Source organism: Papaver somniferum, chromosome 1 (assembly GCF_003573695.1).
Source record: "Papaver somniferum cultivar HN1 chromosome 1, ASM357369v1, whole genome shotgun sequence".
NCBI classification, from domain to species: domain Eukaryota; kingdom Viridiplantae; phylum Streptophyta; class Magnoliopsida; order Ranunculales; family Papaveraceae; genus Papaver; species Papaver somniferum.
In genome coordinates, this window is record NC_039358.1 from 233,039,140 (window position 1) to 233,052,060 (window position 12,921).

Genomic DNA, 12,921 nt, shown 5'->3' on the forward strand with positions numbered 1-12,921 from the left:
ATGGACAGAAAGAGCATCGACTAGTTTAGATGCAAACAAAAGGGAAGAATGGAGTAAAGACATTAATCCTTCTTAAAAGTTCGATAGCCAATTTTGATGACAAGGAAATTAAATTTGCTGAACTTCGCTGTTATTCAAGATACTACCTTAAGAAATATGGGTAGTAGAGAAAGTATGAGCACCATGTAAACATCTCATTAATTTCAATGTACTGACATCAAACCAAAAAAAAAATGTTGATAGGTGCGAAAATGAAGATTTTAATTTTGTAGCGGAAGCAATATGAACGGATCTCCCCGCTCTGATACAATAATAAATTATGGGTATCGAGACGGATCATCGATTAAGCAAAATCAATCAAACATGAATAAACAAGACAAGAGAATTAAAGTGGTTCGTCACTAACGCCTACATCCACTAAGAAATCCCCCAAAGGGATAATTTGATTATGATCTCCAGAGTTTGATGATTCTGGGATGACATTATAGTTACGTGATGAGTCCTATTTATAGGATTATTGAATCAAAAGTAAACCTAGAGTAACAAAATACATAGACTAGATAAATTAACTTATCCAGCTAGAATAACGGAGTTACTAGCCAGAATGGGTAATCCTATGCATGACTTGGTCTTGTAATTATCTTCTTCACACATCTGTTGAATGCACCATAAGCTAACTAACCACCTCGAACACCTCGGTGGCTAATATGTGTGCCATATAATCCAACAAAGCTTACCCACTAAACAATGACAAAACGAAACACTATTAATCCTGATGTTCCCTTGTCGAAACATGAGCCCATAATGGATTCTTCATGACAACAGTAAACGCTTGTTTCTCCGGAAAATCTATATCATCTCCAACCTTAGCTGACCACTTGAATTCCTTGATTAAATTAGCAACAATATACTCAAGATGAAGCATTGCCAAAGCAGAAGCAGGGCACATTCTTCTACCGGCTCCAAATGGTATCATCTTAACCTCTTTGTTCCCTGTGACATCTGATAAATCTTCATTCAAGCTACCATCATCATCATTCAAAAATCTCTCATGTTTAAACACCATTGGATCTTCCCATATTTTTGGATCCCATCCAATTTCTGCTATCATGATATTCACTGTAGCTTCTTTTGGTACCTCATATCCATCTAGCCCTACATCTTGAGTAACTGCATGAGGTAGAACAAAATGGCCAGGTGGATGTCTTCTTAATCCCTCCAGAATTACAGCTTTCAAATATGGCAGTTTCTTTAAATCTTCTTCTTGTATCTCATCGGAATTTAATGTTCTGATTTCATCAAATAATTTGGATTGAATCTCTTGGTATTTCACCAAATTAGCCATAATCCATTGTAAAGCTGTTGATATAGTATCAGTACCTGCATCTAAAAACTCAGAACACAGACCAACAATTTCTTGTTCAGTCAATTTTCTTCCACCTTCATCAGGCAATTCAAGATTCAACAATGAATCAACATAACATAACCCTAAAGATTTCTCCTTATGATCCTTTTTGTCTTCACTTGTTTTCTTCATCTGCTCTTGTTTTCTTCATCTAATTAAAGGAATTAGTACCTTCTCTTGATCACTATTTAATTTATAAAAATATTGCCATTTTTTCTTGAAAAATATTTTAGTGATTCTGGGGAAAATATTTAAAATCTCAAATCCACCAAAACTTAATAATAAATTTCTCTGAACAGATTCAACTTCTCTAATTTTTTTCTCATCAAGTTTTTCCCCAAAACAAGTAAGCAAAATATACCAAACTGAATATGATCAACAACAAGAAGAGGGTTTTGCCCTGATTTGGATTCTTTCTTGATGCTTTCCTTGATAATATTCAGAACCCATTTTCGAGCTGGTGAAAATGCTTTGATCTTTGATGGATGAAGAATCTGAAGAGTAAGATTTCTCCGAAGTAATCTCCATAAGGGACCATAAGAAGCTCCAGTAATATTTGTTAAAGATATTAGATAATTTGTGATGGTCTAGATTAGCTAAAACACCCATGGGCTTATCTCCATTGATTGGGCCCAGTCTAGAGATATCTAGACTCTTCTCTTTTTTAGTTAGAAATTCAATTGTAGACTCTAGAATATTCCATGTCTCTAGGTCCCTTGGTCATGGTCTAGAATATTCAATCTCTAGACTAATCTTAGATTGATCAAGTGTTCTCTAGAATGTTTTATTTCTAGAGTGTTCCATTGATCCTATAAATAGGCAATCAATGGGTTCATTTTGATTATTCAACAACAATCAAAAACTCAAGTGAGTGAAGAAGTGAGTAGAGTGAGAGCTAGAGTTAGTAAGAGCCAAAAGAGCCTTTTGTAAACATAGTGAGCCAAAGAGCTACACTAAATTTCCTTGTAAACATTTTCCATTTCAAAAATTAATCAAAGCCTCACTTTTCTTAAACCAATAATTTTCAATTAACCAACCTCTTTTCCTATACCCATTTCTCAAATCATTTCCATAAATCCCATCACACTTCCGCATTGCGCCAACAAATTTGGTATCAGAGCAAACCTAACCCAGTAATCCTAAAACTCTACTCATGGCAATTAACCAAAATATTCAAGGATTCAACTATGCCCAAAGTCTAATTCCAATTTTTGATGGTGAGAGTTACGATTATTGGAGTCTACAAATGAAGACACTATTCATTTCACAAGACCTATGGGATTTTATAGAAGAAGGTTATAAAGTACCAGAGTCGGCAGAAACTCTGTCGTCATGGACGGACGCAGAGAAAAAAGAGTATAAGGAAAATAAGAAGAAAGATGCTAAAGCATTACTGTTTCTACAACAGGGCGTAAGCAAAGCTATTTTTCCTCGAATTTCGGTGGCAAAAACTTCACAGGAGGCCTGGAATATTCTCAAAGTAGCATTCCAAGGATCAGAAAAGGTAATCTCCATTAAACTACAAAATTTATGGCGAGATTTTGATAATTTACTTATGAAAGAAAATGAAACTATCCAGAACTTCTTCTCAAGAGTTACTGGCATAGTAAATCAAATCAGTAGTTATGGAGATACCATTGAAAATAAAAGAGTGGTAGAAAAGATATTAAGAAGCTTACCATTCAAATTTGATCATATCGTCGCTGCCATTGAAGAATCAAAAAATTTATCGACTCTCTCGGTACATGAATTAATGGGTTCACTCGAGGCGCACGAGAAAAGAATAAATAGGTTCGCGGAGCAACCATTGGAGCAGGCATTTCAATCAAAAATAAATTTCAGTGAGAAGAAAAATACAGAAGCCAAAAAAGAAAGCTCCAGAGGGGGATCGTCATCCAACTCGCAGTACGAGAAAGGGTCGACGTCAAATCAAGGACCCAGAAATTTCTACCGCGGACGTGGAAAAGGAAAAGGAGGTTATAGAAACAACAATCAAAGGTACGGAAAAATAACTCCTCAAATCTCCGATGCAATGTTTGCAAAAAGTTTGGACATGCAACTGAAGATTGCAAGTATAAGTGCACCAAGTGTGATAAATTAAATCACATGGAGAAAGATTGTTGGCTTAATGAAGCAAACTATTCCGAGAAAAACAATTCTCAGAATCAAGTATTCTATTCCTGCCTCACCTCGCAACAAGAATCGCAAGGTATATGGTACGTCGACAGCGGATGCAGCAGCCATATGACAGGAAACAAAGAATATTTCGTAAAATTGGAGGAACAAGAGATTCCGCCAGTCAAACTTGGAGATGGAAAGTTCCAGAATGTTGAAGGAAGAGGAGTCATATCCGTACGTACAAGGTCAGGTAAAACTCGATACATATCTGATGTTCTTTATGTTCCTGGCCTAGCTCAAAATTTATTAAGTGTTGGACAACTTATAAGAAAAGGGTACTCACTACATTTCGAAGACGGAGAATGCACAATTTATGATAAAATTAATAATCAATTGGTGGCAAAAGTAAAAATGTCAGGAAATTTTGTCTTTCCCCTATCTATGTCATCAATTGAAAATTGTGCAATGAGTACCAACCATATTGACGAAGGAAAGCTATGGCATTTGAGATACGGGCATCTAAACTACAGATCCTTGAAGGTTTAAATCAAAACATGGTAATTGGTCTTCCCAATATCGACGGTGGAGATAAATATGTGAAGGTTGTATTCGGGAAGTTTCATAGACTTCCATTTACAAACATCGTGGAGAGCAAGAAGGCCCCTCGAATTGGTGCACGCGATATTGCGGTCCGACAAGAACAATCACTCAACAACAGAAGATATTTTCTTTATTCGTGGATGATTATACCAGGATGATGTGGGTGTATATTCTCGAGCAAAAGTCCGAGGCATTCACTAAATTCCGAGAATTCAAGGCGCTGGCAGAGAAGCAAAGTGGCCATCAATTGAAGTTTTCCGTACAGACCGTGGTGGAGAATTTACTTCAAAAGAGTTTATCAACTACTGCAAAGAAAATGGAATTAAAAGGAGCTAACCGTTCGATACACTCCACAACAAAACGGCGTCGGAAAGAAAAATCGTACGATCGTGGAAATGGCTCGGAGTATGCTAAAAGCAAGGAAGCTACCTAATAGCTACTGGGCAGAAGCAGTCAACACGGCGGTTTACATCCTTAACCGTTCTCCAACAAAGCGGTTCACAAAAGACTCCATATGAAGCTTGGCATAAGAAAAAGCCCGAGGTAACTTCTTTCAGAATTTTTGGTTGTGTGCATATTCACATATTCCATCCAACATAGAGAAAAGTTTGATGAAAAGGAGAAAAGCTATATTCATCGGATATAGCGAGGAGTCTAAAGCCTATAGACTTCTAAAGCCAGATACAAATGAACTGGTAATATCAAGAGACGTTATCTTTGATGAATTCAAAGCTTGGGATTGGAATGATGAACCAGATAACCACGAGTCTCCACTAGTCATCGAAGAAGAGCCATAGTCACACCAGAAGAAAGTACTCCACCAGCAAGCCCGAGGTCTCCTAGTCCAACACAACAAAGTCCAAGTTCATCGGAAGCAAGTGCCCCACCTAGAAAGGTGCGTTCCCTAAGAGATATTTATAATATCTAATTGTGCATTTATAGCACTAGAGCCTCAAAATATGAGGAAGCGGCAAAGAAGAAAAATGGAGAACGCCATGGACGAAGAAATGCGAGTAATCGAGAAAAATAAGACATGGGAGCTTGTTAATCAGCCAATTGACAAAGAAATAATTGGTCTGAAATGGGTCTACAAGACAAAATACAACGAAGATGGTTCGATTCAAAGCACAAGGCAAGGCTAGTTGCAAAAGGATATTCCCAGCAACCAGGAATCGACTACAACGAGACATTCGCCCCAGTCGCTCGCATGGAAACAATCCGAATGGTGTTAGCCTTGGCAGCTCAACTCAAAATGAAAGTCCACCAATTGGACGTAAAGTCAGCGTTCCTGAACGGAGAACTTGAAGAAGAGGTGTACGTTGAACAACCACAAGGATATGTCCGAAAAGGAAAAGAAAAAATGGTTTATCGTCTACGGAAAGCACTATATGGCCTGAAGCAAGCACCGCGTGCATGGAACAGCAAAATCGACAAGTATTTCCGAGATAATGGATTTCAGAAAAGTCCAAGTGAGCCATCCCTCTACATTAAAAAACAAGGTACGGATTTCCTAATTGTCTGTCTCTACGTTGATGATTTAATTTACGCCAGCACAAAACAAGAGATGGCAGAAAATTTTAAGAAGGAGATGATGAAAGAATATGAGATGACAGACTTAGGACTTATGCGATATTTTCTTGGGATTCAAGTAAAACAATCTCCAGAAGAAATATTCATTTCTCAAGAAAAATATGCGGAAGACTTACTGAAAAGGTTCAACATGATGGATTGCAAACCAATTTCAACTCCAATGGGTACTAATGAGAAGTTGATAAAAAATGATGGAGCGCCAAAAGTAGATCCAACCTTATTCAGAAGTCTAGTCGGCTCACTGATCTACTTAACAAATACAAGGCCAGACATCGTCAATGCAACCAGCATTGTTTCTCGGTTTATGAGCGAGCCAAGCAAGTTACACTACGCCGCCGCAAAAAGAATTCTTCGATATATCAAGGGAACAAAGAATTTTGGCATCAAGTATACAAGAGAAAAAGATAATGATTTAATTGGCTTCACAGATAGCGATTGGGCAGGTTCTATTGAAGACCGAAAGAGCACATCAGGCTATGTTTTCTGTATGGGAACAAAAGTTATCTCTTGGAGTTCCAAAAAACAAAGTACGGTGGCACTATCGTCAGCCGAAGCAGAGTACATAGCATCAACAAGTGCAGCATGTGAAGCAGTATGGTTGAGAAGATTAATGGCCGACATACAACAAAGGCAAAATCAGCCGACGACTATCTACTGTGACAATATGTCTACAATTGCTATGACAAAAAATCCAGTCTTCCACGGACGAACGAAGCATATAGAGCTACGACACCACTTCATCAGAGGGATGGTAGAAAACAAGGAAATTGAGCTCCAATTTTGTCCAACACAAGAACAAAATGCGGACATATTCACAAAAGCAGTCACGGCGGATAAGTTCAACCATTTTAGAGAAAAGCTTAACATCACAAATTAAGAGGGGGTGTTAAAGATATTAGATAATTTGTGATGGTCTAGATTAGCTAAAACACCCATGGGCTTATCTCCATTGATTGGGCCCAGTCTAGAGATATCTAGACTCTTCTCTTTTTAGTTAGAAATTCAATTGTAGACTCTAGAATATTCCATGTCTCTAGGTCCCTTGGTCATGGTCTAGAATATTCAATCTCTAGACTAATCTTAGATTGATCAAGTGTTCTCTAGAATGTTTTATTTCTAGAGTGTTCCATTGATCCTATAAATAGGCAATCAATGGGTTCATTTTGATCATCCAACAACAATCAAAAACTCAAGTGAGTGAAGAAGTGAGTAGAGTGAGAGCTAGAGTTAGTAAGAGCCAAAAGAGCCTTTTGTAAACATAGTGAGCCAAAGAGCTACACTAAATTTCCTTGTAAACATTTTCCATTTCAAAAATTAATCAAAGCCTCACTTTTCTTAAACCAATAATTTTCAATTAACCAACCTCTTTTCCTATACCCATTTCTCAAATCATTTCCATAAATCCCATCACACTTCCGCATTGCGCCAACAATATTATGTTGATTACTTGAAATAATTTTGGATGTTGCTAGTGCTGGTGGACGATCAGTGAAGGTTTCAATAACCTAAAACAAGACAAGATAACCTAAGCAACGAGATAAGAAGGATAATTCCCTTCTGTTTTCATTGATAACAAAGACTCCTATATAAAGGAGTAGGGTTACAAGATATTCTAAAAGAGGTTACAAGATATTCTAAAAGAGGTTACAAGATGTTCTAAAAGAGGTGAATATCTTCTCAATACAAGTAAGTAGATATATACAAAGTATACAAGAATATACCCAATACCCCCCCTCAAGTTGGAGCATGAAGAGTTGAAATGCCCAGCTTGAGAAGAAGAGTTTGAAATTGCTGACGTCCCAAGGCTTTAGTCAGAATATCAGCTAGTTGAGAGGTAGTATGAATATAGGATGGACGAATAGTACCTCGAAGTATTTCGTCACGTACAAAGTGACAGTCAATCTCAATATGCTTTGTTCGTTCATGAAAGACGGGATTATTAGCGATATGTAACGCTGCTTGACTATCACAGTGAAGCGAGACTGGTTTTGTATGTCCTACACCAAAATTCCTTAATAACCCTTTTAACCAAATGATTTCACAAGTTGTGGAAGCTAATGCACGATATTCTGCTTCGGCTGACGAACGAGAAACTGTTGTTTGTTTCTTTGTTTTCCAAGATATAGGAGAACCCCCGAGAAAGATAAAATGTGCCGTGAGAGAACGTCGACTAAGTGGACAACTAGCCCAATCTGCATCACAATAAGCATCAAGAACCAACTTGGAATCAGCACGAAGTAAAATGCCTTGCCCCGGGCTAGATTTCAAATAACGCACAACTCTAAGTGCAGCATCCCAATGTGATTGAGTTGGATGTTGTAAAAACTGGGAAAGAATATGAACAGAATAACATAGATCCGGCCGTGTAAGATTAAGATAGATCAGTTTCCCTACTAGCCTTCTGTAACGAGCAGGATCAGTCATAGGTGAGTCTGAGGCAAGAGCCAGCCTATGATTTTCTTCCATAGGAATATTAGCTGGTTTTGAACCAAGAAGACCTGTTTCTGTCAATATATCTAGAGCATATTTGCGCTGACAAAGAAAAATTCCTTTGGAACTTCTAGCTACCTCAATGCCTAGAAAGTATTTTAATTTTCCCAAATTCTTCATGTGAAAGCATCTGCCTAGATATTCCTGAAATTTTCGAATAGCATCTGTGTTGTTACCAGCAATAACAAGATCATCCACATATACAAGAATATACATGATAATATTCCCATGACGATACAAAAATAACGAATGATCATAAGCACTAGTAGAAAACCCATAAGTACGCAAAGCAGCTGCTAGCTTAGCATACCAACACCGTGGAGCCTGGCGTAGACCATACAATGACTTACGAAGTCTACAAACTTTGCCAGATAATCCCATACTAAAACCAGGAGGAAGTCGCATATAGACTTCTTCATTTAAATCCCCATGAAGAAACGCATTATGCACATCCATCTGAACTAATTCCCAGTTATTTATTGCAGCAACTGCGAGAAGAGTTCTCACAGTAACCATCTTTACTGTGGGAGCAAAAGTTTCAGTGAAATTAATTCCTTCCTGTTGATGATTTCCAAAAACAACTAATCTGGCTTTGTAACGTTCAACAGAGCCATCAGACTTTCGCTTAATGCGAAAAACCCACATGCAACCAATTGCAGACTTGTTGGCAGGCAAATCTTCAATTGTCCATGTACCATTGGAAATAAGTGCAGCAATCTCATCCTGCATTGCCTGACGCCATCTTGGATCAGCCATTGCCTCTTTGAATGATTTGGGTTCAACATCAGTTGAAATAGCTGCAACAAAACAACGATGTGCAGTAGAAAATGCATCACAATTCACAAAATGAGTTATAGGATAGGGAGTACCTGAGGACTTGACTGGTATAGGTGAAGCTGCAGGGGAAACCAAGGTTGTGTTAGACTGTTTTGAGATACCCTGCCATTGGACAAAATCTTTGTGCCTAACATTCTCGAATTTTGTGCGTTTACCCCGGCCAAGTGCCTCATCTGAAACTGTAGTACAATGATCTCGACAATCCGTATCTTCTGTGAGAGAAGAAGTTACAACATCTGTACCAGACGCAGGCACAGTAGAAGAAGAAGTAGGCACTAAATCAATATGTGCATCATTCTCAGCAATGTGTGCTGTGTGATGTGCATCATCCAAGCAGACTGACGGAATATGAGAACTAATCTGTGGAGGTGTAGTATCAACAGGCGAGAGAGTAGCAGCGGAAGAAGAACCACCAGAAGCATGTGTATTATTGTAGTCAGTTGCAAAATGATCATCAGACAAATTGCTAGGAACTGAATCAGTGACCGCGTCAGAATACAGTGAGTGCAGTTTTTGAAGCTCATCATTATCCGCCAACGGGAAAGTATCTTCAATAAAATGTACGTCTCGAGACTGAAAGTAGTGACCTGTGTCAAGATCAAATAAATGCCAGGCCTTCTTTCCAAATGGATAGCCGAGAAATATGCAACGACGACTACGACTGCCAAATTTATCACCAGGATTGATATTTTTTGCGTAACAGAGACATCCAAACACCCTAAGAGAGTGAATAGATGGAGCCGAACCATACAGAAGATCATAGGGCGTCTTGAAGTGAAGAATACGAGAAGGGGTTCGATTAATTAAGTAGGCAGCAGTAAGAACACATTCTCCCCAAAAGTCAAGTGGTAAGGATGCTTGAAAACGTAGCGCACGAGCAACATTAAGAATGTGACGATGCTTTCTTTCCACCCTAGCATTTTGCTGTGGTGTCTTAACAACCGAGGTTTGATGAATAATGCCATTGTTTCGAAAATAAGAGGCAAGACCTTTGAACTCGGTTCCATTATCACTGCGGAAAGTCTTAACCTTTCGAGTAAACTGTCTGTCAACTAGTGCAAAGAAATTTGTTAACAAGGTAGGTACCTCATCTTTGGTTTTCATCAAATACACCCAAACACATCTAGAAAAATCATCGACAATGGTTAAAAAATATCTGGAGTTACAGGCACGATTTGGATGATAAGGACCCCAAACGTCGCAATGAATTAATTCAAATAAATCGACTGCCCTACTAGTGCTCAATGGAAAAGAAGTACGAGTTTGCTTGGCTCTATGACAGATATCACAAGCATGAAAATCTAACTGACTATCAACACAACCAATCTGAGGTAAAGACTTCAAAGCTTGGATAGAAGGATGACCAAGCCGTTTGTGCCATAATTCTGCTGCATTCTTCTCTAACACAACGTTGACACGAGCTGGTTTCCCCTTTATCAAGCAATACAGCCCATCCATGAGCTTACCCATACCAATCCTCGTCCTCAAAGTATGGTCCTGTATAACACATTCAGAGTTAGTGAATTGGACACTTATATTATTCTTCTGTGCATGAGTAGCATGCGATGACGATAAAAGTTGAGAAACCGAGAGAAGATTGCATGTGAATTGAGGAACAAACAGCACATTGTGCAATATAAGAAAATCATTTAACTGCACAATGCCAATTTTGGTTGCTTGTATGCTGACACCATTAGGCAGACCAACCTGAAGAGGACTAATATTATAACAAGATGCAAACACAGTGTCATCACAACAAACATGGTTGGAGGCTCCTGTGTCAACAATCCAGATGTGACCACGCTTACCAGAGAGACGAATATGATTTGCAGTCTGCATCTCACCAACAATAGCGTTTGCCTTAGCCGCTGGTTGGTTACGGTGAGCTTGTGACTCGGTTTTGGGATAAGCTGTAGGTGGACGTCTGGGTTGACGACCATCTGGATACCCATGCTTCTCCCAACAGCGATCCTCAAGATGTCCATTATGACCACAATAGGTGCACTTCATTGGAGTTTTAACAGCTCCCGATTTTGATCCCTGTGGCTTATTGCCGTGAGCAAGAAAAGCCATTGGAGAAACAATATCTTCCTTTGGCTGAGTATAAGAACGAACCTCTTCCTCTTGAATGAGACGAGAATACACAGTGTGCAGAGATGGAAGTGGTTCGGTGCCCAAAATACTAGAACGAACGTTAGCATAATAGGGTATAAGACCCATTAAAAACTCACGTACCTGATCATTGTTACGTCGAGTACGTAGAGTCAGATTAAGATCACAGGTACAACCTGAGCACTTGCAAGAAGGTAAGGCATCAAAGTCATTGATGTCATCCCAGAGTTTCTTCAACCTCCCATAATAGTCTTGGATAGACTCTCCATCTTTTTGTTTACAACAGGCGACATCAGATTTAAGCTGAAAAATTTTTATTCCATTGCCAAGAGAAAAACGAAGCCTGATATCTTCCCATAAATCAAAGGCAGTGTCACGATAAGAAATTGAGGAACGAAGAACTGGATCAATAGTGTTAAAGATCCAGGCAACAATCATGTAGTTTATAGTCCACCAGTCATCGAGGTCAGAAGAATCATCAGAAGGTTTTGAAAGCTTACCATCAATGAATCCGAGCTTGCGTTTCGCACCCAAAGAAATACGAAACCCTTTAGCCCATTCTTCATAGTTTGAACCTTTGAGAACTACATGTGTGATGATAGTCCCAGGTCCATCATTGGAGGCGAGAGTATATAAAGAAGACTGTTTGTTTGGTGGAGAGGAAGTTGAAGCTAGAATACGAGACATGTTACCGGACTCACGATACCATGAAGGTTTCAATAACCTAAAACAAGACAAGATAACCTAAGCAACGAGATAAGAAGGATAATTCCCTTCTGTTTTCATTGATAACAAAGACTCCTATATAAAGGAGTAGGGTTACAAGATATTCTAAAAGAGGTTACAAGATATTCTAAAAGAGGTTACAAGATGTTCTAAAAGAGGTGAATATCTTCTCAATACAAGTAAGTAGATATATACAAAGTATACAAGAATATACCCAATAATCAGCAAAAATTGCTCCATTTTGAATCATGGCTGGATGAACTAAACTTGAGGTTGTAATGAAGATTGATTTTCGATTACCAATTGATAATGTTATGATTGGTCCGTATTTTCTTTTGAGATTTCTAAGAGTTGGTTCCAAACCACCTGAAAAAGATTTTTTTCTAAGCCATTGGAGACTTGTTATAATTGGGATTGAAACAGGACCAGGTGGTAATTTTTTCTTATGGGTTTGAAGAAGATTGAAAAGAGATTTTAGGAATGCACAAACGGAAAGTGTGATTATGATTATCAACCAGATTGATTCCATTGATGAAGTTGAATATTATGTGAGTTGGTTTCAGGAGACTGTTGTCACTGTGTATTTGAAGACCGAAAAACAACATATTGAATGGTCAGTAAGACCAAAAAACGACATATTCAAATTAAAATTCTACTTTTCCCCTTGAATTCAAAATGTGAGATTTGCACTTTACAGTGAGTATATGTATATCCTACTTTTCAGTGAGACGTTATCTATATACAATTATGAAAAGTACAAATTATCCACCACTTAATTCTTTTCTTAGAAAAATAAATTTTTTAATTTTCTAGCGTCGTACAAAAATGATTACCGGGGAAAGCAGGCATTGGACTTAGAATGGAACATACCTGCGGATCTTTGTCTACTACTCCCAGATGGATAAAAACATTGATCCAACATTCTTAAATTCCTTAGCTTTACCAAATGAAGGTAGGGCGGTCAACTAATTGCACCGAGTGATGTTACTTCCCGGGGAGGATGCTTTATTTCAGTTAGCTTGTTTGCAGTGACGGATTTGGGG

At 38.3% G+C, this 12,921-nt stretch overlaps 1 pseudogene; it reads right to left on the reverse strand.

Moving 5' to 3' along the window:
- Positions 1-634: 634 nt before the first annotated feature.
- On the reverse strand, positions 635-12,529 carry LOC113319148 (annotated as a pseudogene).
- Positions 12,530-12,921: the final 392 nt, after the last annotated feature.